General features: G+C 46.0%; 1 long non-coding RNA gene across 9 annotated transcripts in view; it reads right to left on the reverse strand.

The window, feature by feature from the left end:
• Positions 1-7,360, reverse strand: part of LOC143694166 (uncharacterized) — a 135,335-nt gene extending 127,975 nt beyond the window's left edge. For 3 of the 9 annotated variants that reach the window (XR_013182486.1, XR_013182475.1, XR_013182480.1), the window contains exon 1: positions 6,982-7,134. This is a non-coding gene — a long non-coding RNA (uncharacterized LOC143694166). Of the gene's footprint in view, positions 1-5,524; positions 5,569-6,981; positions 7,136-7,233 lie in introns of those variants that run through there. The other 6 variants (XR_013182477.1, XR_013182473.1, XR_013182496.1 and 3 more) reach the window with 5 other exon arrangements.
• Between the last annotated feature and the right edge of the window lie 18,939 nt (positions 7,361-26,299).

A 26,299-nucleotide genomic window follows, 5' to 3' on the forward strand; every position in this document is an offset into this window, starting at 1 on the left:
TGTAAAAGAAGTAGAAAATGAATGGCTGGCCCAGGTCTCAGACTAGCCAAATAAATCAAAGCAGTTGCAAGCAATCTGATAATCTTAAATGTTTTTCCACTGTGTCCAGGCTTTGCAAAATTAAATTAAAACTGCCATTAAAAATAGCAAAGAAACAAGGGGAACAGCAAGTATTCACAGATCACAGACTATTCTGATCTGGAATTATTATCAGGTCCAACTCTTCAGTGAATGGCTGTATGAGGATCAAACCCACAACTTTGATGCTATTAGCACCATGCTCTAACCAACTGAGTTGTCTGGCAACTAATCAAAGCTCTGAAAGACCAACCCAGCTTCTTTCTCTCTCTCTTGGTGACACCATGTGCATTTAATTTCCAAGCAAACCAGCGGGTCAATGCCCAGGGTCAGTCACACTGGCAAAAAATTGAAAGCAATGCACTGTGATCATTAAGCTACTCACTGGTAGAGGTGAATGGCATTTTCTCTGTGAGCACTGGCTTGTTTTTGGCTCTGCTGGGCTCCATGTCTGCACCCATGAGTAAACAGTGCTCCTGAGTGAACAGGCTGCTGTGGGGAAAAATCACCAGACCATGGTTTAAATTCACCCACTCCTAGAAGCTGTATGGAGTTCCAACCCTCAAAGACTTTTCAGTTAAATCCCAATAGTGAAGTCCTACTATGGGATGTAGATTGTGCAGGCACCTACAGTCATGGATTTGATGTCTGTGAGGAGCTGATGTTATAGTAGACACACAGCAAGATGAGGGAGCGTAGTCAGTTTTGAAATACAGATAAACTTTAGCCCAGTCAAAATTTTCTAGCCTACAGAAGGTGACTTCTGTAGGCTAGAAAACCAACTGTAAAAGAAAAGGTGAAATACCAGGTGATTCAGGACATGGCATTTGAGAAAATGTAGAGGAATTTAATCTCAGTGAAGCTGTCCGATGACATTTATCTGTTAACAGCTGTTAGAATCAGAGTATGAATGTATAAATCAGTAGGAAAACATCATAGGAATTTGGTGCAAGGGTCATATTTGAGTTTATCACAGCACGTACCAAGAGATTTGCACTGTGAGCTGGAATGTCAGAAATCAAGACAAATGTCCATGTCCTACACCTTTTATCATTACCTAGTTCCTGTCTTTCTTGTTATGTTTAGCCAGCATTTCTTTCTTACCCTGTCCCATGCACACATATTCACTCATCCTGCACTCTTCCCTTTGACACTTCCCCTCCCAGTTTCCCTGCCCCTGGCCAGCTATCACAGCCCGCCTGCAGTGGTCCTTGGGTTGCACGGGCAGCTGGGCACAGCTCACCATGGCAAATGACTGCATTGCTGTGGCAGTGGGAGGAAGCTGCTCCCTGTTGCCCTCTTGTTGCCCAAAGGGCCTGCAGAAACCTGCTGCCTGTACACAGCCATTGTCCCTGCTCTGCTGCAGGGACAAGAAGGGATGCATCCCTCTGGGCAGGTCCCCAGGGGAAGGGATGTTCCAAGGACCATGCTGTGCATTGCAGTGCTGGGATACAGTCCACAGCCCTGCAGAGAAGCAGCACTATAGGCATGAGGAAAGGCTGTGCTGGATGTGTTTCACATAGTTCTCAGTAACCAATCCTGGCTGTTTATTAGAGCTATCAATTACATGTTTATAAACAATTTCAACAGGGAGACTTATGACCAGCCTGGGAGTAGGTGGCTTGGGAGACAAGTCTTTTATTGTAATGGAACCAATACATTAAAAAACCCCAAACATCCCCAACTATTTTTTAAACTCAATTTTCCAGTTCATAATTGTATCTGCTGGTGCAATTGATGCTGGGAAGCTATTAACAGATGTGATCCATCAGAGCTTAGAAGGAGCCATTCATATTGCTCCAGGCTAAAAGGCACTGTTTGAGTAGCCAGTTTGCCTTCCTGGATTTGACAAACCTTTGTCACTCACTTAGCCTTGTCTTGGGCCAACAGTGTGTCTTGGCAGAAACCACATGCTCAAGAAAGGCATCCCATTTGAGTTGGCAAAGCTGAAGAATCAGTGACTCCACTGTGTCCTTGGGGAGTTTGTGCAAAGGATTTATCATTTTCACCATTAAGTGTATGTGCCACTTCTGTTCATGTATCACTTTTCAGTTTTTAGTGTTTTCTCACTCTTTTCTGTTTTATACTAAAGAGCCTGGTTGTGGTACCTGTGAGGGTAGCAATACATCATAGCCCAGCTATCTTGGGTTTTGGTTCTGTTTTGATAAGGTAGACTGGTCTCCCTGAGCATGGCACCGTTACACTGGACACCAGCTTTCACTTGTCAACCTCCTTCTCAACATGTGGCAGTCTGGGGAAAGTCCCATCAACATTGGTGGGATGAGTTTACTAGCACCCCTCTACTCTTCCAGTTACAGAGTTGGTTTCGTGTATGTGGCACATCAGTTGATTTTTGCATAGCTGTTGGAAACCCACTGCTCACCCAAGAGTACAGGAAAATGCACAAAATATCATGAATGTTCTATTGTTAGAGCATTGCAGCATAGGTCTAAATCACCATTAATGGTAATGGCTCTGTGAGGGTCTTCCATATGCGTCACTGTCGGCCTTGGGCACACCAGTAACACTCAGCCTGCCTGAAGTGTGTGTGTTTCTCCAGACAGTTTCACTTTCCACAAAGTGGAAGTTGCCAGTGAAGAGTTTATCTGTCAGCCACGTGCAGGTGAAGGAAAGGTGTGTGGGCTTTGCAGGAAAGTCAGTGGGCTTCCACGTGGGAGTGCAATGGTCCCACACATCCACACGTGGCAGATGGTGTTATTCTCTCCTTGGGGAATGGCCCCACATGGTACGTGCATTAAGACGCTGGCTGGCTGCTGACTTCCCATCACTGATTCCCCCCTCCTCAGTGGGATGGCTGGTCAGCTCACCCAGGCCTGTCCCTCCATGGCTTGTCCTCCTGGACAGCAGTGTTTATATTCCCACAATGTATGTGCCTTATTTTGCGTTGACCCTGTGAAAGAGAGGGACCAGGATGTGTTGCCAAATTTTCCTGATGAGGCTGTACTTGCCATTGAGCTAATAGTACATACCACTGTTAATAGTGTCCAAAACATCTTTTAAACCTCTGGTATTCATGTGTTATTGTCCTTGGATTGGTGGAATGTCTCCTATGGAACAGTTACTGTTGTCAGTCCTGCAGATGTGTAAGATAAAAAAAGTGTTGCTTTTTTTAAAAATTTTTTAATTTTTTTTTATAAAGCTTGTAATCCTTAAAAAAAAAAAAAAGAGAATGTGTAAATACATTTATGTACGGTAGGAATAGTGTTCAGTTGTAACAGACCTTAGTGGTCTTCATTTGATAAACCTGCAGTTATGATCTGATGTTTCTCAAGCCTTAGGTTGATCTGAAGGGTCTGTAGCACTGTGTACATATGAACTGTACTTCTGCTTTCAGAACCACTTAGCTTTTTTGTAACAAAGAAAAAAATGTTTCTTACAATGTCAATAAAAACAAAAGCCTTTGTACTTAAGTTCTTAGCTTTCAGCTTCTGAAATATCTCCTTGGGGGAGGGAGTTATTTTTTCGTACATCTGAAAAGCCTGGTTGCAATCAGTGCTTGTATCGCTTCCACTCAGAGCTGCTTCCCAGCCTGTTGCCTCACTCCATTCACAGTTTAAATACAGATGGGAAAACAAAACAGGGTGTTTACCTCCTTGCTAAAGAAAGATGGCTGATGAGTGTTGGGTGGAAAAACAAATGAAAATGCAGTGTCACACCGATGAAGTGTTTGAAGGGAGGAGAGAGACTGACTGACCTGGTTAACTCTGCTGCTGGAGCAGTCAGCAGTTCAGAGGCCAAAGCCAAGCTGTGCTGAACTTTGGGCTGTTCTGTGGGGGCTGTGTTTCCATCCCTTGCCAAGGGTGTCTCACAATAGCTTGCCCACCCATGAAGAAGCATGGGAGGGAGGGAGGGAGGGAGGAAGAAAAGTTCCCCTGGTTGGGTTAATCTGTAGATGTCCACTCAGGTGGGTTACAGTGAGATCTGCAAAGACACAGTTATCTTCAAAGCTGGACATGTTTAATGAATGCTCCTGTTGAGTACAGTTGCTATGGATGATGTCAAGTTAGTGGTGGCAAACAGTATAGAAAATGTTGTAGCACTGCTTGGTCTTAAGGTGTCTGATCTGTTCTCATTTCAAAGCCTTTTGTTTCCATTGCTGGCACCTTGACAAGACCCAGAGCACTCTGTTAGCTGTCAGTGTTCAGGTTCTGCCTTAGTCCTTCCTCAGCCAAAATAAGTGAGCCATTTCCCAGGTGGTGGGAGATAAATTTGCATTGTTATTTGCTCATTTAAAGTTTTTTGGTTTTTGTTTTGTTTTGTTTTTATGTGTGGGTGTGCCCTGTTTTGTTGCGTTTTGTTGTTCACCATTATTTTTTGTCATTTGGCACAGGACTTAAGGTTTAGGAGGGACAAAGGGTAGAATGGAGAGCTGAAGCTTAAAACATGCCCAGCTGAGAAGCCAGTGAGGCAGGAGAGCCTGGGAGTGGCGTGGTAGGGGTGAGGGAGACCCTGCAGTTTGAAAGGAAGGTTGATGGTGGCCATGGTGCCTTAGCTTATACGCTGCAATCCAAAATTCTCCCAGAGACTGGCAGTGCTTCAGCATCAGTTCACTTTGGGGAGGGGTGTGTGTGACAGTGGCTTCCCCACAACTTGGACCAATGGAAGGTCAGCAGCAGGGATGGAACAAGCCTCAAAGACATGATGGGGCAGCAGAGAAACAAGCAGGCCTGTGGAGACTGGGGAGTCAGTAGCAGGATCCATGCTGACAACAGATGATGGCTGCTGTCAGGGGCTCAGAACCAACAGAGGCATTTCTGAGCCTTACCAGCTGCCTGCAGGTAGTGGGAGGTGAGGAACCCCCACTTCTTACATGCTAGTGCAGTGAAGTCCTGCACACATGCACGCGTGTAAGAGCATTGTGCCCAACAATGTGGTCAGCATTGCACACCTGCTGCCATAAGGGAGCCCACACACCTGGACTGACAGCCCCTCTCTCTCATGAAACTTGCACCACTACCTTCACCTTTAACCAACCCCTGCATGCTCATCTTCCAGCTGGATCTCCTCCACCAGCTGGATCGACTTCAGAATGAATGTCAAGAGGGCAGGAGATTCCAATGGGCCCCCTGCCCTGTTCAGCACATTGGTTATTTGCTGTGTGCTGCCACGCAGTGCAAGGTCAAGGTTATAGCATTTCCAGAGCTGAGCAGTGGAGGGCGGGGGCTCCAGGTCACATTCCTCTCCTGCAGCCTGACCTGGGATTGGGCTGATGAAAATCTGCGCGTTCAAAGCTGCAGCTGGAGACAGGAGGACCTGTGTTGCCGTGTGGTAAAGCTCAATATGATGCCAAGTTTTCAGGAAAACAAAAAATAGCAGGGCAGTCGTGGCTTGTACCATCCAAAAGCAGATGCTCTTGACCTTTAGTCTGTGCTTTAGAGCCAAGGCTGTAAATTAATCAATTCAATTCATTAAATTAGTTTCTTACTTCAGAAGGGCATGTACCCAAGAGAGAACTGCAGTTTGCAAAGCCTGAAAAAAATATAACAGAGATATACAGCATCAATCAGCAAGGGAGTAGAAAACTCCCTACAGCCCCCCAGTACCCTAAACAGGTGGCATGACATTACTACACTCAAATCCAAAGATGGGCAACCCAAAAATCACCAGTCATGTTAAGACCTGGCCTGCCTTGATCGGGGATGAAGCAGGGCAAGAGCAGACAGTGTACAGGGGCCCACAGTGCTGATGGAGTTACTGGGCTGGCTGGGTGTAAGCAATGGCACTGTAGGGCAGCCCAGTGTAATATTTTTCCTTTCCCAGCTTTTGTGGGCTTGACTGTGTAATCTTCAAGCTGCTTTTCAAAGAGAGGGTAATGGGAAAGAGAAGACTTGTTCTCTTCAGGCTGAAATACAAGCTATTTGTGTTAGGAACACGGCTTTGTTACATGATTAGTGCAATGGGAGCCCCTAGGCACCACTTCCCAGTACAAACAACTAGTATTAATAACTCATGTTAAAATTGCCTGCTATTTAATAACCTGGGCCTCTTTCCACCCCGAGAAGCACATAAATGCTTTGTGTTCCCACCATCTCTGCCCGTCTTCCCTCACTGGCTTTGGACTCTCCCTGCTGATTTCCCAGGAAAAAAAGGAGCAGGTTTGGGTAAGGAAGAAGGAAGAACTGACAGTGTTTAACAGGAATCCCCACAGTCCATGTCTGTGTACCTCCTTGCCTGCCCTCCCCATTATGGCGTACTGCTCCTGCCTCTGATGTGAGGCTGCTCATTGCTGCCGTGCCTCGCAATCGCAGTCCCTGCTTTCCCCCGTGTTCTGGGGACGGACTGACCTATTTCATGCCTTGCCAAGGAAGCAGCCGCCCTCCCTCCGGGCTGCCCCAGCTGGCTGAGACGTGATAGACCAACAACACTGTTACTCATGGGTGGGAGGCCCGAGTGAGTCATGCTTCCCCTCGCCCCACAGGCGGGGTGGCTGCGGCAGGAGAGCGGGGAGCAGACAGCGGGACTGCGGACACACAGCCATGCACAGTTGGGCCCAGGTGGGAGCAAGAGGCAGTGGGGAGATCAGATGGTGATGAACCATAAACAGGATCGTTTCCCATCGGCTGGCTGAGCTGCTCCAGCTTTTGCCCGCAGCACTAGGATGGCTGTCAGGCCTGCAAGGCGGTCTCTAAGCACCCTGCTCTGCAGAAAAACATTACTAATGTTCCCACGACCGGAGCAAGAGAGAAGAGACAAATAACTTGGACGGCAACATGAAACAGTGGCAAAAATCTGGAAGACAGAGGAGGAGAGAGGAAAAAAACAAGAGGGTGGAAAGCTCTATAATGACTGAAAGAGCCCCAGATGGATACAAACCGAGAAAAGGCCAGAGACAGAAATAGTAGCACTAATTAGCTGAGCTGAACGACCCCACTCCTGCTGTACCTGAGCATCCTCCGCTGTCCTCAGAGTCCCGGCGCTGTCAGCCCTGGGAGAGGAGGAGTGGGAGCAGGGAGCTGCTCAGACCTGGATGAACAGAAGCAATTAAGTTCCTATAGCAACGCTTAGTGAAAAATCCCAAAGCAGAAGCGCCTATAGAGCTGGGTAGAAAAAGGGTTGTGGCTCTAGGCAGCATTCCCTGAGGGAGAGCCATGAGAAATATGTGCTTCCCCATCCTGAGCATGGATCCTGCTGTACCTTTGCTGCTTGAAGACTTCCCATTTCCATTATATGAGCAGCCAGCCCTCCCAAGACATAGGAAAAGTTCCCTTTGCCTATTTTGCCTTGAGGCAGTTTTGTTTTGAAGTCCTACAGCACATCCCACAGTGCCAAGGAATTGTGGCAATGTTTTCACTGGCCGATTTATTTATATGGAAGGCTTTTTCCTGGGAAAGGGCAGACATATCTCATCCCTGTCATTGCTGACCACCTCAGCCTCCTGTCAGCTGTTTTCAGTAAACTCCTTCAACTTTGTCTGTGGGACCCCATGGCATGGCATTGCTTAAATATGGCTTTTTGGAGGGAGCTTCAAAGAAGGAAAAATGGTCTGCATCATCCTGCTTCAGAAGCTGAACTAGAGCTCTCATCAGAAGTTTGCAGATGTAAAAGAGGGCTAAAAATCCCCAAGTCATACCTTTTGTGAAAGCAGTCATCAGGCACTGACTACTGACTCCTCAGAGCTGTGTAGTTCAGTGGCCAAGGCCCCAGCGCCCATGGCTGCCCCCAGAGGCTCGGGGCTGGAGCAGCAGAAGTGAAGGGCTGCAGGGCTGCCCTAAGTGGCAAAGTCTGCTGCAGCACGTGTGGGCACCGGCCTTTGTTCCCTTCCAGCAGGAGTAAATAAAGCTGCCCTTTGCAGCCATCCAGGGAGGAGCAGCATAGTTTGTCCCCCAGGGCTGCTGTCTCCTCTTCACATCACCTTTGGAGTAGGAAAGCTCCTGCAGCTGATCCAGCTAGCAAGAGCTCTCCTTTGGACACCATAGGACACACCATGACATGCTTGTTTTGGGATTTTTTGGGTTTTTTAAAAATTTTTTTTGGTTGTTTTTTTTTGGTTGTTGTTGTTGTTGTTGTTGTTGTTGTTGTTGTTGTTATAGGGAGTTAAAGGAATTCATGTCACTTTGAAGTTTGTGGTGCAGTGTCCCAGTCCAGGCCCACCATGTGACCTCACTGCAGGCTGGCACAGCATGAGCAATCCCAGTGGCACCTTGCCCATCAGCTCCTACACCTGCCCTGTGTCCAGTCCTTCTCTTGCTATGGATGTGTCTCCCTGCCTTTTCCTCCTCTTCTCAAGGCTGGGCTGTAGCATAGGGGAAAACCAAAAATACTGCATGCTATTTTTTTTCTCTTCTTGGCTGGTCTCTTGGAGATTGCTGCTGTTTTCTCCCAATTACAGAAAATGCTTGAAGCTGTGTAGAGGCTTAGCCACACAGTCAGGGAGGCAGCAATGCCTTTCTTAGCTCTGTGGAGTGCAGTCTTGAACCACTGTAGCACTTCTTGCTTACCCTTGTACCCTGAGACATCTTAGGTTTCAGTCTTGGGTTTCAATTGCTCTTCACCTGAGCTCTGCTTGGCACGGGCAGCCGGAAAGTGCCGGGCTCCAGTTTAGCCGGAGCATTAGGAGAGAAAAGGAAAGCTGCAGCATCAGCCAGCAAAATGTAATAGGGAATCCTCTTGCCCCCATCTCTGCTGATGCCAAAACCAGGGCCTGGCTTTCCTGTTTGAAACAGGACTGGGGACTGAGGATGCCTGCTGCAGGGTCAGCTCTGCCTTTAGCAGCTCCCATAGTTTCAGAGGCTTGTGTGCCAAGCTTTGCTTAGAAGCTCTGGTGCAAAGAACCCCATTCAGCAGAAAGCCCAGGAGAATACAAAATCCCCTTGGACTTTTTATTGTGGAAGAGGAGCTGGTCAAAACCAAAATCAACAGTCCTGAAGCAAATAGTGCAGGCTTTGATCTACCCAGTTAAATATGAGCCTGGTGAACTGGATCCTCCTCTCTTTGTGCATGTTCTCAAACAAACTATTTTCCTTCAAGAGAACAGGCTGCAGACTGTCAGGCTTTCTCTTCTCCTATCCTACACCAAATGATGAGTTTTATGACAACGTTGTCCTAACTTAAGCCATCCCATGCTTGGCTGGCCTTGTGCTAAACTTAAGAATGGAGAGCCTCAAAACCCCAAATGTTGTTCCCAGTGTGCCCTAGACAGTGGCATTGCTTAGATTTGCTGGTGCAAATCAGCACTGTGTATGCTGAGCATAAGTATTTGGTTAGTCTTTGAGCTGATATGTGCTGGTCCACTGCAATGAAAACATCAGATTTACAGGAAGAAAAACAAAGGAAACAGACAGAATTTAGTAATTTTAGAGACACCACTTTGCAAAAATGGAGCCAGCTCAGTTTCAAACTTGGGGTGTCCTTGAAACTGTAGCCACATATGACCATCTCAGGGCTGGCTCCAGGGACAGCTGCCTCTGCCCAGGGACCATACCATGTTTTTTGCTATACAGGAGGTCTTCAAAAAGCATGTCTGAAGCCCTCAGGCATTGAGCACCACCACTGCTTCACCACCCCTGGTACAAATAAAGCTGAACCTTGGTGCCTGGCTTTCAGGTCCTTCACCAGGTAGCACAGATGGGACAGATGAGAGCTGACCTGAACCACCCTAACCCTGGGTCTGGAAAACCCCAACTCCAGCTTAGGTCAGGGGAGGAATAAAAGCAAAACCTTCCTGAAAGGCTAGCAAATGACAAAAGTGAAACAATGAGCCAATTGCTTACCAGGAAAATCCCCCAGCTGCTGTGTGGGTGGTGTGGGAGCATAGCCCCATGACTGCTGGGAAGCTGGGGCCCTTCTGGACAGCTGTGGGAGCCAGGGGCATGGCAGTGATGGTGTCCAAGGAGCAATGTCCTCATAGCCTGGCTGCCCAGCCAGCTGCCAGTTCTGAAGTTCTGGGGTACCTATGCAGGATCCCTGTGTGGGAAGCAGCGACAGGGTTTGTGAGCAGGAGGGGAGGGGTTTGTTTTGCCCCTGTCCTTCCACCCAGGAGTGGGGCTGGGTGCCTGGTTTGTGCAGGAGTACTGCTCACTGTGCTGAGTGAGCAGTACTTGTTTAGTCTCACACACCTCCTTGGCTCCATCACATTTTGGCTTTCTAGTTTGTAATAATCCCCTTCCAGCATTTGAGCTCACCTCTGAGGATTCAGCAGCGACCCTGTCTGCCCTGGATGTGCATTGTTCCCACAGCTTGGCCACAGCTCACAGGGGTGGAAGCAGCGGGGCAAGAACCATCGTTGTGCCCGAGGTCCCAAGGCTGCATCAGCAGCCTAGTGCTGCCATGCTGTGGGAATCATGATGCTGACCTGCTCTGTAGCCAGCCTGCAGCGCCAGCCTGGCTGCAAAGACATCCCACTGTGGGCATGCTGCTCCCATCCATGGGCTCTGCTGGGACCACTGTCCCCTGTGAAGGGAGATCCTTAATTGACTGACTGGGACTGTAATTCAGGGTAGCCATGACCTTCTTGCCCCCACCCTGCACTGGCTTCTGGTCTGCAGCCAAGACAGAGAGCCATCACCTGTCAAGGCTTCAGCCTCATGTTCCTTGGACTCAGACCTCTCCTGCCTCCACCACCACTTTCCTGCCTTCGTTTTGAAATGGTCAAACACCGTGCAGAGTAAATCCTCATGGAGCATGGAAAAAGGTGATGCAGAAGTCTGTCTGGGGGACATGTCTGTCATTTTGCCGTGTCATCACCCTTCCTTCCTGGAAGCGTCCAAACAAGTGAATGAGGCATCCCAATCAAAGCCCCTGCTGCCTTTCAGTAGCAGGAACAGCAGTGACTCTGCCGCCAAGATGAATTTGGCAGCCATGAGGCAGATTTTTGCATATGCTCTGAACAGCATTTGGATGGCAAGTAAGGACAAACACAGCTTTGCCCTTGAAAGCAAACTACCTAAGCTGGCTTCTGGTGCAGGTAATTAATAGCAACTGCTTTATATAAAGCAGCAGGAGGAGCAGTCCATTTTCCACAGCTCCTGAGCTGGCCCGGTGGTGGCACTGGCATTGGGACAGAGGGCCCAGGGCTGGAGGACCAGCACTGCTCACAGCACTGCCCACAGCACAATTTGCAGCCTCTTGCTGAGCTGCACAGTGCTGCCCTCAAAGACTAAACCACCAGCCGTGGCCAGCTCAGCTTGGGAAGGCCGATGGGCTGGCAGCCCAAGGCAGTGTGGAGTTTTCCATGGTCAGTTATTGTGCTGGCATGGCCAGAAGCTGCTATTATTAGATGGCATATGAATCACCCACACGGCTGGAATTAGCAGCCTCAGCCTGAGCCGAGCTGGACACTTATTGGAAAAGCCTCATTTAAGCCCAGCCAAGAGACAAAAGTGGACAGGGCTCTGAGAAATGGCTTGCCCAATGCCCACTTCAGCCCTGGCTGCTGCCTCTTCCAGCTGAGAGGGAAGTACCAGCTCTAGAGATTTCCCATGGCCCTGATGGTGTGACAGAGGAAAGGAAGGATCAGAAAACCTACATCCCTGTTCATGCACTGCCAACCCCATGCAAAATATAGCAAGAGAAGAAAAACCTTGGGGGATACAATCTTAAACCATAATCTGATGGGGTTGGTTGAAAGGTCACAACCTGACAAAAGGTACAGGTGAAGGGTTTACAGCTGCAATGCCTGTGCCTCGGCCTGGTCTGCTGCAAAGCAACATCAGCAGGCAACACCAGCAGCTGCTGATCAGGGTAAAAGGGCTCTGTGGCTCTGGGGCCCAAACTGGCAGATTACTGGGAACTCACTGGGTGCAGAGCAAAAGAGAGAAAAGAGGGAGCTGGAAACACATTTGCTTTTCTGGATGGGAAAACACTGAAGCCCTTTGATTCCTGTTTTGACTCATTTAACCCTGGAACTGCAATAAGACAGCCCAGTAAGTAACACAACTTGTAGGAATTGCAGCTGCTAAAGTTTTCCTTCAGTCTTGTCACTAGTCAGTTTTGCATGTTGTTCCTCATTTACCCTTTTGCAAATGAGATAAAGTCCGGTCTCCCTGTTCTCTTGCATGGTTGTGAATCAAATGCATCAGCAATAAAGTTCAATCACCAGAGCTATGCTGTGATATTTGCTTCACCCTGAGCTTTTCCTACCAAAATTAAAATTACACACTATATCATCTTTTCACAGGATGTGAAAGAGAATTTCATATGCATTGCAAAATCACACCAAGGCACATTGTCAAGAGTGGCGGAGTACACACCACTTCTTATAGCCTAACAAAGGACCTTTTATTTAATAATGAACTATTACAGCACAGTACAAAGATTTGCTTTGTTCAGTGACTAGAAATTGTTTGCAGATTTTTCCAGCCACCGGGACTTGACAGTTCACTTAAGAAATCAATTCTTAAAGCTAGAGTGCCTATATGCCTGTTTGGCTCTTGCAACACTGCAAGCTCAGAGCTGCACGGGGTCCAGTCCAGCTCTCTTTTTCCATGGACTGAAACAGTGAAAAATTTTTGGATCTATTTCTTGGTGGAGGAGGCAAACCCATGTTTTCAGCTTTTTCTCCCTCATCACCTTCAGGAAAGCTTAAAGCTTCTTATTCATACTGCTGAAAGCAAGGGATAAGAAGGGGAAAATTGTAGGAGCTTCAGTGTGAGGCAAAGAGATTGTATGGGTGCTACAGAGGGCTCAGCTGTGTGGGGTGGACTCTTAGCCCTCTAAAGCAAAAAAAAAAAATTTGCATATCCTAGTAGAGATGATAGAAAACATGGTGCACAAGGATTGGGGTGATGCACTGCAGAAAGGTTTCCACCCAAGCAGAGCTAGGCACTGCCAGGAAAGAAATGGGATCTTCTCCTCTTCCAATCTCTTCCTCTACTTCTATTAATAGGCAATGGAACCATGGGTGCAGGCACACAGGATCCCTGGGAAACCCATACCATTAGCATCTCTGGTGAGGAAGGTGATCTGGGACAGCTTGTTTCAATCCTACAGAGCAGGTCAGGCCTCTTGGCTCAAGCACACAAATCACCCAGGCAGTGTGTTAATGAATGAGAAGCAAAGATGGCTCTTTGTCCCAGAGAGGGATTGTGGTCGGTGGGAGGGAACAGGAACCGGCATTCACCCAGGGCTGTGCAGGCAGCCGCTCCACCATGGGGTAATGCAATTACCAGGCTATTTTCTCAGCATGCACCTTTAACCATTTTATTTATCCCCAGTGAACTTCTTGTAGAAGGGTGAAGGAGGAGGAGCAGAAGCGTGCTTGGCCCTTTAACTCCAAGTGAGGGCACTTAATGAACATACCTTTCCTTACTTACCAGCCAGATTTCCCAGAAATATCAGAGCACGGAGCAAGGAGCTGCCTTGATACTAAATCCTTTGGCAGGTTTAAAGGCACCAGAATCACAGTTCTGCCTGTCAGCTAAAGAAAGGCAATCTCTGAAAAGTCCCAGCACAAATTGTCCTTGAGCATCTTGCTGAGACTGAGAAGCCTAAGTCCTGAGTTCAGGAGAGGTACTAAATTCTCTAATATCAGCTTCTGAAGGCTTCCTCTCTCTAGGTCTTTCCAAAATACATCATGTGCAGGTGCAAATATATACATATACACACATGTTCATTTGTTTGTCTGTTTTTAGGCAAATTAACTCACTTTTCTGATTTTTTTTCTGGGAGGGAAACTAAAATCCTCTAGAGCACCAGCCCCCCTCTGTCAGCCAACAACCTACAGCAGGGAGTTGGAAACTTGGCATTTGGCCCATGCATGAGCTGCAGGTTAGGGCTGAGCAAAACCCCTCACAGAAGATCTGAAAAGCCTCATGTCTCCTCTGCACTCTGCTTTGTTCTGCCAGGCACTGCCATAATTCTTGCATGTCACCTCTGGTGAATGAAAAAAAGAGTATTAGTAAAGAGGCTTGCTGCATATTGGGATACAGCAGCAAAGAACTTCACAAATGCTTTACCCCATGACATCACTTAAGCTTTTGTTTGTCTTTCAATGGTGAGAAAAGAAAAGAAAAGAAAAGAAAAGAAAAGAAAAGAAAAGAAAAGAAAAGAAAAGAAAAGAAAAGAAAAGAAAAGAAAAGAAAAGAAAAGAAAAGAAAAGAAAAGAAAAGAAAAGAAAGAGTGTGAGGGGAAATGGACTTGAAGCAGCTCTGTCTAACTATTTCTTTACCTTCTGTGTGTGCCTCACACCCTTATTCATAGGTTACAGTCATGGATGCTCATAAGGTCTTGAGGGTCCTCAGCACAAGACCCTCAAGAGAGGAGCTGGTTCATGACATGCTCAAAAGCATTATTGTTTCATCACTTTTCTCATCAGATAATACCATAGCTTCACTGCTGCTTCTGGCAACCTCTGCATTTCCTTTCCCTACATGTCCCTGAAGCACACATTGCATGGGAAATGCTCCTCTCTTTTGACACACAGCTCAGCATGAAACCAGGCATCTGGGAAAAGGACACAGCACCCCCTGATGCTCCACAGGATCTGAAGATGGGCCTGCTGTCCTGATGTCTAGAAAGGAGAAGTGGGAAGGAAAGAGGGGCTGGGAGGGGGGAAGTGACTGGTCACACACCAAGTTGCAGTGGTGTCAGGAGTGCAGTAACTTTTGCCTGCAAACAGAAAAGCAGAGGTACCTGATCTGGTTCAAAATAAACATAGTCTTGGCACTAGGGTGACATCCCACAGTGACTTTTATAGGCATTTTTCTTAGGCCATTTCCTCTCCAGCACTGCACTCCTTGCATCCTCTCCCACAGTGAAATAAGCTGCGGGTGAGACAATTTACCCCACTCTGCTGTGGTTACTCAGCATTTGCTGGCAATGCCCTCATCACAGCTTGGCCCTTTGGTCCCTGATCAAATCATTTGGTTTGGACACCACATAAAGGATGAGTTTTGTCTAACTTTACAGACCTACACTCAGCCCCTTCATTGCAGCTCCTTTTAAAAGCAAAGAAGAGAAATGGGCATGATTTGCCTGACCTGTTCTAGACATTGAAACGAGGAGGGGTGACTCATAGATGTGCCTATGCTTCCCCATATTCTCCTCCATAAAGGGAGCCTAATGTGACTAACTCAGATGGAGGCCTCTGTGTTTAGTCAGATGAATCCCACCCAAAGTGACTGCAGCTGCTGGAGGAATGTGAGCTTTCCCATAATCACTTCCCTTCCTTCCCCATAGTTTTGGGGCAGAGAGAATTATTTGAGCTGATGAGTCCTTGAAGGATTCCTTGAAATTTATGCAAAATCTGCTCAGAAGAAAGTGTGTCTTCTCAGATCAGGCCCGAGCACAGTTCTGTGGAAGTTCCAGGCAATAGGGCATTCAGAGGGCAATGAAGCACTGGGCACGCACTCTGCTATCAGGCAGCCTTAAAATGGAAACAGCAAAGTTAAAGGAGGAGCATCCAAGACATCTCTTGGGTTTGGACAGCTACTAAGTTGGCCACATCCCAAGAGAAACAACTTCCGCTTTGTCCCTTGGCTTCTACCCTTACCTCTGCCTTCCTCTTTTCTTTCTGCTTTCTTCAGTCATCTCCCTCCTGAATAGAAACTTTTGGGAGGCTTATTTCCTTGCACCTGTTTCTGCTGTGATGTAACTGTGGTAATAACCACTGTTGGACATATTTCTCGGGGTTTTTTGGGGTGGTTTTTTTTTTTGCATTTTATTGCATTAGGGTTATATTTAGAGATGGGCTCAGACCAGAGCTGCGCAAGAGGCACACTCCCATGGTTTGGGAAGATCTGGAGCAAGAGTCAGATCCCTTCATTTCAGCTGGTCTTCCTCTTACTAAACTGCAGATCCAAAACCCAAGGTCAAGCTGGAGAAGTTAAAATACATGCTGCAGTGCAAACTGTAGGTGAGGCCAGTCTGTGGTTGTGGTGGGACGAAGCCATGTGCAAAGACTTAAATTCTGCCTTAGCATGTGCTTTCTGCACTCCTCGATGGAAAGAAAGTTATTAAGGAAGGCTGGGAAAGCCAACTGCTGCCTTGCCTTCCAGAAGCAGAAAATGAGACAACAGAGAGATCAAAGATAATGTCAATAATAGTAATAATAATGGTGATGATGATAATGAAGATTATGATAAAAATATAGGACTCCTGTCCCTAGGTGGCCTTGATCTCTCTCCATGTATTTTAAGATCTCACAACCTTTATTTGCAGAGGAAACTGTGTACTTGGACCTGTTATTTGATATGACCTGATGCTTTCTACAAAATCATGTTTTGACTCTCAGCTCTCATAGTTCAAATTGAGCTTGTTGTGAGCAACTGGCAAGAGTTCCTGTGCTGCTCAGGGCACTCAGCAGCACCAGCACTCAGCCTGAAGTCTTCAGACAGACCAAGACACCACAGTTCTCTGAAAGCAAAGCTGCTTGGAGCCACATATGAAGACTAGAAAAGACCAAAGGGGGAACTGGCTCATGCAATGCTACCAAGTGATTTTAGCAGGTTATTCTGAGGCAGGGCAATGCTCAGCAAATCCTCACAGAAGTGGCAGCCACAGGCAGGGCCATAGGCAGGTTCCAAGGGGAGAGATGTACAGCATCATCTCACAGCTCCAAAGCATTTGCCCCATCTATGTCCAGTGCTTTCAGTGATACCCAGCAACCCACTGCCTGTGGTCCAAACCCTTAAAGCTGAAGGTTGGGCACCATCACTGTCTCAGTGCAGAGCTGCATCAATAACCTAATTGAGGGAAATGTAGATTTTTTTTTTCACCACCCTGAGAGAAAGGAATTGGAATAAAAACTGAAAGATGGTAATTCCAGTCAAATTTTACACAGTCATGCTGGAGAGTTTCTGAGTTTCTGTCCTGTGGTGGACTCAGACATGTCTGTAAAGGCAACCTCCTTTACAGGTGATTTTACCATCTATAAAGGCAACCCCCTGAGGTGATTTTACCATGTCCCGCCTGTCCAGCGGTACCCACCATTAGGAAGGGGGGTTTCATGACAAAACTGAACTAGAGTCCCTTTGGTGGCCTCTCACTGCACTGCTGTGATCCAGCATTACAAAGACATAACAACATAGAAAAGTTGACTGGATGGCACACTTTAACCCTTGTATAGGCTTTTATACTCCCAGCCTCTTCCCACAACATTCCAGTGTAGGAATTCCCAGCCACCATATCAGTGGTCCTCCACAGTGTTTCCTCTTTCTCAGTGAGGTGTGGACATGGTGAGACCACCACCTCATGCTGCAGCCCAGGGATACTCCTGACAATGCTTCTGCCATCCCCAAGTTCTGTTATTTGCTTCTAGGTTCCCAGAGTCAGCTGAGCTCTCTTAACCCCACTGAACCAGCAGCTATTGTGGAGGCAGTTACCACAATGACCCCATAATCCTGTTTTCCAAGGCAGAATCTCCTGTCCTGTAGGTACAGCTTGAACTCTTTTTTCCCAGATGTATTACTTTTCATTTAGCTAAATTAAAACACATTTTCTTGGATTGTGACCATTCAGCCAGCAGTTCTGATCCCTCTGTAACTGTAAACTATCCTTGCCATTATTTACTGGGCTGCAGGTGGACAGACTGAAACACTAGCTCTGCACAGGCTGCCCCCATTCAGTTCAGCTGGCTGTTGATGCTGTACAATAGTGACAACTATTCTGGTGTCCAGGGAGAAGATTATTTCATGACTGACTCTTTCAGCTGAAATATTCAGCTCTTCTGAGATTTGGGAGCACATTTGGGATTGCTGAAGGAGTAGCATCTTTTTCTCCACAACCTGTCTCATCATTGAATGATAACCTCTCACTGACTCCCCCTCCCTTTCCTTTGTATATGGAAAATCACAGATAAGAAAGAGAGAGAGAGAAAGAAAGTAGATTTACTTCAATAATTTATGCTCTGAGTCATGCAATGACAGAGCCACTGAACTGACATCAACCACTTTCCTGTTCACCCCACCACAGCTGAATCCTACCCCAAGCCATGTAATGTGGCCAAATTAAGACACTGGAGGCACAGGAAAGATGAAAAATCAAATTGTCACCCTCCATGCTGATGCACACAAACTGCTGCAATGAGGTTTCCTTTACAGTAGAACAGTTCCTGATACAATGTACAAAAGTAGAGGTCTGGAAGACCTCTCCATAGCAATTCTAATGCTCTAAAGAAATTACAGAGAAATTACATACATTTATTGGATTTTTTTTTCTTTTTAGTGCTCTCTATGTCCACAGCATATCTCACAACAGGATAAGTATTCTTTCCATGCAACTCCAGTAAGGTCAGTAAACTTATCCTAGGAATGAGTTTAATGACATTTGGGTCAGAAATACCATTTGAATTTCTGCAAAACCACTGCTGCTAACAGCTCTGGGTCAGTGTGCAGGCACACCAGCTCCTTCACTACCACAGTGCTGCGTAGCCTGAACATCAGACACCTGAAGAGATGACATGGCCTTTCAGCTCTTCTCCTGGGCTGTGGCACAGAGGAGCCGTACAGATCAGGACAATTGAACGGTACTAAATGATCTATGAGAGGTCAGATCCTGTTCCTGTAGGATGAGCCACCAGGTCAGGGAACTTGCCCTCTGTTTGTGAAAGAGCGTTAAGCAATTTCCCAGGAAAATCACTCTCCTATTACCACAGTGCTAGTAGGAAGCGTGCAGCCTTACAGAGCAGCCTTCAAACAGCCCACACTGCATTTGCTCGGCCACGGAGATGCAGCTCAGCCGTGGTGTGTGTGGCTCACCAGCTAGGCTCTCATCCCTCCATTCACTGAATCAGAGGCTGGTGTCGTCACAGAGCACGCTGCAGAGGCCACCGGGCCACACACATACACCTTTCGTGTGCACGTTGCCTAAATCCCACTGATCAATGACTTCCTGCATGGTCACTGGAATGCGGTGGGAAGAGGCACATAAAATTCCCTGCTCTCATTTAGCCCTCCTGTCAAAGCTAGAGAAGTCCTGGCCCAGCTTCAGCTACAAAAACATATGAAATATATCAGCTGAGGCTGAACAGAATAGAAAGTGATGGCCAGCCCGGATATTGCCGCTGTTTCACTGGGAAGGTTTGCTTCACTTCCGAAGCCAGGGCAGATGATTCATCCAAGAGCCCAGGTGCTCCGGCCCTCGCCAGGTACTGTGCTAAAGGCAGCCAAAGCCAGGTTTAAGGGAAATCACCATAAACCCACTACCACAGGCTTTACTTTCCAGTGGTTAAAGCACCACAAGAACAATGAGAAGCACAATTCATTTTGTAGCATTTGTACTTCTGTCTTCTTGTCATGGCTCCATCTTGGGCACTCGTGATGAGGTAACCAGAGAATTGCATGAAAGGGGAAGCCCTGTCTTGGCAAAGGACTTCCAGATTTTGATATCTGGCTTGCTTTTAAAAAAGAATGGGAAAACAAAAACATTCTCATGCTTCTAATGGGAGCCTGATTACAAACAACAACAATGGACACAAAACACATTACTTACAAAAAAATTCAATCCCTGACTAGAAACATACAATTTGGAGAGATGGCCGGTGAAACTTTCACAAACACAGCCTCCACAAGAAACATACAATTTCTTGTTCCCCTTTCTAGACAGTTTTTAAGTTGGGTTTTCCTATTCACATCAAGCACATGGAAGCAACTGCAGGGAACTGCTTACTAGTAAAAGAAAAGAACAACAGTAATTTCTGTTGTGACTTTACAGTACAAATAATGAGAGCAATGCCCATGTAGGTCTACAAATCAGTAAAATACTTTATGCTATTCTTAAACAAAGCACATACTTGGTTTTTTTCACTTAAAAGCTTATGCAATTAAGTAACAGTTTTATTTGACTAAAAATATTTGTTAAAAGATAAATGCAAGACAAACTCTTATTCTCAGCTGTATTAATTTAGTTGTATAAATCTCAAATTGGGCATAACAAAAATGAACCAAGCAGATCTGATAATTAACTCAAAGAATGAACAATATCTTTCAAATGCCTACATACAAATTCTGAAAGTTGGTATAGCTGGTAAGGGGAAATGAGATAAAAAATGACATTAGGTTGTCTGAAAAACCTCCAACACTAGGATGTTGTAATCTCATCAGGAATGGAAGAAGCAATAAGACAAATATGTTCTGGGTGCCACCACCCTCTAGGGACTCAGACCAAAAAATCTTGAACTTGGATGACCACATAGAGAAAACCCAAGAAGAAATAATGGGTGCTCTCAGCATCACTTGGTCAAGGAAAATTAAAAGTTGATTTACTCCTTCAGCAGTTGGTTTTTTTTATGCAGGAAAGAAAAAAAAATTGGTTGTTACAGGTGATTTGAGTTTGAAATATTTTTTGAGGTTACATTGATACCACTGAGAAAGAGTCTAGAGTTTCTAAAACTAGCAGATAATACTTTCACAGCAATTACCCACAAAAGATGACTTTACTATGGACCTCATTTAGGATGGAAGTCTCTGGTTGTGTCAGGACCATTCATTGTGATGTGATTACAGCCTCTGTGGGCAAAGAGAAATTTCCCAGTAGTGATTAATATACCCAACTGTTGTACCAAAAAGATTTCCCAAAGCTCCTGTAAACTGCATTCAAAATTAGTTAGGATGAAAAATCTAAATAGAAAAAAATATGAATGAAAATTGTTCAGGCATAATAAAACTAAAAGAGAAATAATTAATCTGCCTCCCTCCACAATCACGCTTAAGCTAAAAACTCATTCAAATCCATCAGCAACTGGAAACTACTAACTATGCCAGTAACAAAAAAGGAGGAAAAAGTAAAGAATATCGATGACATTGTGAAATGCAGAAATGCACTAAGGGAAGCTATAGGCCTTGATGAAAATGGTGCTTCAATATTCAGACTTTCTATATTTAGGTAGAATAAAAAGTTTAAAAATATGTTAAGAACAAAAATAATCCTGGTAAAGTTGATGCAAAAAAACTTGAAATAGTTACCTATTACTTCAGTACTTTCCAATGAGTAGCAAGGAAATTATTTTTTATGCAAAGGCAAATTATCTACCAGTCCATTAAGAAATAAACAACTATTACAATTCAGCAGCATCTTCTTCCTGAGAGCTGTGCCACAGGGGTCTCAAGAGGCATCCTGCAGAATGCTCTGCTTCAGAAACATCATCTAATACCTGCTTGGGCTGTAGGCAAGTGGAAAGGTCAATATGCCTCTCCTCTGGGCTTGGAGTGGGAGGTGGAATGGAGTAGAAGGTGGGGGCAGGGGACAAACAGGGCACTGCAGCCTTGCTCTCTGGCTCTGGAGTGCTGGCTGTAGCTGCAAGTCACAACTGCCAAAGGAGCGTTAAAAACCTGCCAAGAGCCACACAATAAATGGCAAAACTGCATCTAAGTGAGACTCTTTGGGAGGGGGGTTTATTTATGCAATCACAAAGAAGATTCAGAGGCATCTCAATTTCTGCATGAAGGACAGAAACAGTCCCTGCTAAATCTTTCTCCATCAAGCAGAGAAAGCCATCACAACAGTTCAAGCAGGAGAACTCAAACCTGATCAAATGAGAGAGCTGGCACCAAGTGTTAAGAATAAGGGCGAATGAATTACTTAAAGAGGTTGTGGATGGCTCTGTTTCTTGATGTTTTCATTGGCTTCAGCAAGGAGAGATTTCACACCACCAGCTGCAGTCAGCCAAGTCAGTCAGCCAGTCTCTCAGGCCTCTCCCTGGCCAATGGAGAAAAACTTCTTCAGAGGATGATTCAGTGTGCCTAAATTCAGCATCTGATTTGAAATGCATTCTGGAGGAAAACACCTCCCCCCTGACCTGCTTCCTACCCCCTGGTTATCAAAGGGTCTTAGGGAGACCAGGTATATGCCAGGTAAGCAATTAGGTAGCACCAAACTTCTTTCTACTTTTGAGGAAAGTCCTCTATAGAAGAATCAGTGCAACAGGCTCTTCTTAAAGATCAGAATTCAGGCACTGGCAGTAATGATGCATGTGGCTGTTCCTGAAGATCCAGCAAATGACCTATAAAATTTAGACCCTGACTAAACCATTGACCCAAACAGGACACAGACTTCCTGCCCCCCCGCCCCGTCCCCCACCTGACTCTATAAAGTATTTGTTCAGTGTTTCAGAATAGCAACTAACTGGCTTTCACAGGTTACTTCCAGTTCACAAATGCCTCATATCACAGAGAAAGTGAAAAGTTATAAAATAATCAGTACCTTCAGTAAACAGGCAAACCCACTCTGCAAGCACTGAGGCAGGAAGAACTTTAGCAATAAAAAGCTTGAGTTAGACAGAGACAGGTCAAATTGCATTCTTTATATCCAACTGATATAACCCCACTTGGCAGGGAGGCTGGACTAGATGATCTCCAGAGGTCCCTTCCAACTCCAAAAATTCTCTGATTCAGTGAGAAAAATCTGGACCATCGATTTGTCTGTGTTTTGCTTTGCTTTTAGGAGGGACATGAAGACACTTTGTTTTCCTCTCTTATTTTCTCTCTGTGAGTAGTGATCATTTTTCTCCATCCCTGTGAACATCTATTTCTTCCTTTACAGCAGGTTTGCCAGATGCCTTTTAATTTATTACCTCTGTCACCTGCTAAAGTGCCATTTATCAGCTGACATCTTCAAAACTGCATGGGAGGGGATGGGCTGTCATCCATCACTGAATCTGGCAAAGAAGTCACAACTGTGCAGCTTCCCAGCTACTGGCTGCCCAATTAAAACCTTAACACCTCAGTGGAGCCACATGCAGCATGAGCCACACTGAGGAGCTTGTGGGGGCAGTGTGGGAGTGCAGTGGGGCTCACAGTGCATGAAGTGAGCCCAGACACACTCATAGATGGTCTCTAATGAACACTGCACATGACAGGCAGGATGTGCCCATTTTACGTGTGATGCTTGGAAAGGTGGCCTGCACTCTTACTTTTCTTCCAGTCTACACTCACTGCTTGCAAATCTCTTCTTCTTGAGGTGCAGTTTAGTAGTATGAAGCTAGTCAGGGCTAAGGGCTTTGTCTCCACACTCAAAATCTCAGTGATTTCACTTCTATCCATTTCTAAACTGATGCAATTAAACCACTGAAACTCCAGTGGGAGCACTCTGACTGATGTTGGGTTAGCCCATCCAGATTCTCAGCCAATAAAGATACACTATATTAAGCATCGTGCAAAACTGTGCTAAGAGAATGCACTTGCTCTTCTTCAACTAAATTGAACTGAACTAACTCTAGACTAGAGTTGTTCATTCATGGGGAAAAAATTGCTACATATTCCTAAGTACATTCGCAGTGGAGAGCTGCAAAAATATTTTGTCTCTCATTCTTAGTTTCTCATTAAGGGCCGCACATTGATTATTTATTTATTTCTAATTTAGCAACAGCAGTAGCACAAATTGCCTCCTTGACCCGAGGTAGTTGCCAAATGTTCAGTTCAGAACCAATTTCAGTGCTACTGTAATCCCCTGAACTGGAGAGCTGGAGCAGAAGTAAAGCTGAGCCAACCTGAAACTGTAGCTGCACGAATGGCGCCAATCTAATTATGTTATGAAAAACTGTCCCTCTGGAGATGACTCTCCTGCAGCTCACAAGCAAAAGGTGGAGAACATGTGAATCTGGCCACAAGCCCCAAACTGTTGACAACCCAACTTACAAAGCATCTGTACACATGCCCTTCGGGAAGAAAGATAAGTGGTACTCTGGGGAACCACATATTTGTTTAACTCTTTGTTCTGTACTTGTCCAGGCAAAGAGAAAATGTTTCATATTATGCTGAATACCATCTCAGATTCTGGCAGGATTAGTTGTCAATATTATTACAGCCTCTTCAGTTACAGTGCTTCAGCAATAAAGTAGTTAGACTGGCTTTGAAATACAGAAATTCAGGCAATACAATCGCACTGTGAAAGAGTGCTCATTAGCCTTTGGCTGACCTTGAAAAATTGCGTTTCTCTCCAATTCTTCCACAAATTGCCTTTAAGGAGACCTCCTTATTTCTACCAAGTCACAAGGTTTGACTGTGTGACTCATATTTTTTAGCCACTCTCTCACGATCAGAAGGCATGCTTGCCTTTTACATGCAGCCACAATTGCTACAAGGAGGATACATAAAAATGCTCCGACAGTCTTTTAATAAGGACATGTTCTTATTTGTTTGGGATTTTTTTTTTTCCAACCTCAAAAGTTTCATAATGAAACAGTTGGTCTTATAAAAAAGTGTCACTCATCAACTGAAATTTTATGTCTAGGTCACTGTAAGGACTTTGTCAGATTGTGACCAGGCATGGTCCTAGCTGAGGAAGCTGAATTAAGTGTAATCAGATATGTCTGGGGGCATGAACAGGTTCTCAGAGGGATGTGTTCTCTTGTTTGAGACAAGTAGCATTGCCACAAGAGCTGACTGTTGCTGGACATAGGTCACCAAAAATGAACCATTAGGTTGACCCATATCCTATATCTATGCCTCTGCTAACAGCTCAATGAGAGATTCTCCAGCAAAACACTTGGACAGAGGAGGGGGAGCTCTGTTCAAGGTGCACCTTGCCCCAACAGAACAGGTTTTGATGCCTCCACAGTGAAGGTCTCAGACAAAGTGTTTTCAGCAGAACTTGGCACTGGCATGCAACACCTGACATAATTACCTGCCTGCAGCAAGGCTGGAGACAAATCTGCTCAGCCTCTCTTCTGTTCCTGTTGCACAGCAGATGATGGAGCAAAACAGTGCCAGAGGTGGGAAAAAGCACCTGAAGGAACTGCAGCTTGGATGTCATGATTCACCCAAGGAACTGGAGCCTGTCAGAGGAGCTGGATCAGAGCATGGTTACAGGCTGATGGGCTACACCTGTAATGCCATGGCCACGCTGCTCTCGGACAGCATCCTCGCTGAGCAGAGCTTTTGTGCATCAGCATCCTGCTGCTCAGCTCTCCTCACGGGAGCATCGCTGTCAGCATTGCCGCAGGAGTGGTCCCTCTTCCTTGCGCCCGGGCGATGTAGCAGCCTGTGCTGGCGGATGAAACAGCGGCACAGATCTAATTCCACCCAAAAGAGGGCAGTAGTGCTTACAGACGCACAGTCCAGGCAGTAGTTTACACTGCCTGCTCGACTTTCCCAACCAAGCTGACAGAAACTTCCCAGTTCTTGGCACAGGCAGAGCAGTCCACAGAGCTCTGTCTTTCGCACACTTAGTTAGCCTCTGCTCTCATTTCCTCCCTTTGACTCATTAGTTGTTTTACCATCATTTCTCTGGAAATACAATGAAAAATAATCACATGGATTCATCCATGCCAGTGCTGAGCACCAGGTGCCTCTGTGTTACCCCCATCTATCAGTTATTCAGCTGCCAGCCAGCACATGCCTTCTGCAGACGCAGCTTCTCAGACAAACTGTGGCTTGGGTGTAGTCAGGAATGGAAAATTGGATACACCACAGTTTATGGCAATCAAGCAATGCTCAGAAGCTTGATGTCACAGGAAACCACTGATATTGTGAATAATTCAGAGCCATTAAAAAAATTCCCCAATATAACCAACTGGTTTTCTCCCATTGTAGCTGCTATGTTTTCAAGTATCCTGTTTGTCCAGTGCTTTCACTCTCACCTTTGACAGGTGTAGTTTACAAAACAATATAATTAAGCCCAAGCACCTGCCATTAACTTTTGTTCTTACCACTCTCATCACTCAGCCATGGGGCTGTGTGGGTTCCCGTGGTCTTAAGCGAGCACAGGAAACAGACTTGAAGTGGGGAGACACACTCGCTTTGTTTCCCAGCATCAGAGGGTTTCTCAACCTGGCAACCTCTGCTGTATTGAGGTTGTTCAGTTAATGCTGTTTTCTTGGCTCCAATGCTAAAAACACCAGACATACTAGCAGCAGCCAAGGTATTAACAACAAAAACAGCAGCAAAGACAATAGCTACACAAGTATAGCTCATGAGCTTAGCTTTGTTTAATGGTACAGGATCTGCACAGCCTCTGGGAGCTGGACCCAGAGCAAAAACCACAGCCAACTTTCCCTCCTCTATTGCTCCTGACAGTTGGGAATGACCCTGCTCCACATCAGCACAGCCCTTTACTCCTGGGTGAAATGAAACACGGCCCCAGCATGCTGTGGTGAACACAGGCCTGGAGGTGTGATTTCTTCCACAAAATATGTTTGGACAGAATGTGGCACAGTAGCTGCAATGTAGCCTTCACACAGCTGGGCTGATAGCATCACACAGCAGTCCTGCTGATGATGCACCTCCACATGGCACTGTGTCCCCTCACCAGGGCTCCAAACAAGCCAGTGAGTCTGCCACTGCCTGCTGTGACAGGTCACTGTGCAGGGTCTCTGTGCTGAGAAGAAAAT

The sequence above is a fragment of the Agelaius phoeniceus genome, chromosome 1, assembly GCF_051311805.1.
Source record: "Agelaius phoeniceus isolate bAgePho1 chromosome 1, bAgePho1.hap1, whole genome shotgun sequence".
NCBI classification, from domain to species: Eukaryota; Metazoa; Chordata; class Aves; order Passeriformes; family Icteridae; genus Agelaius; species Agelaius phoeniceus.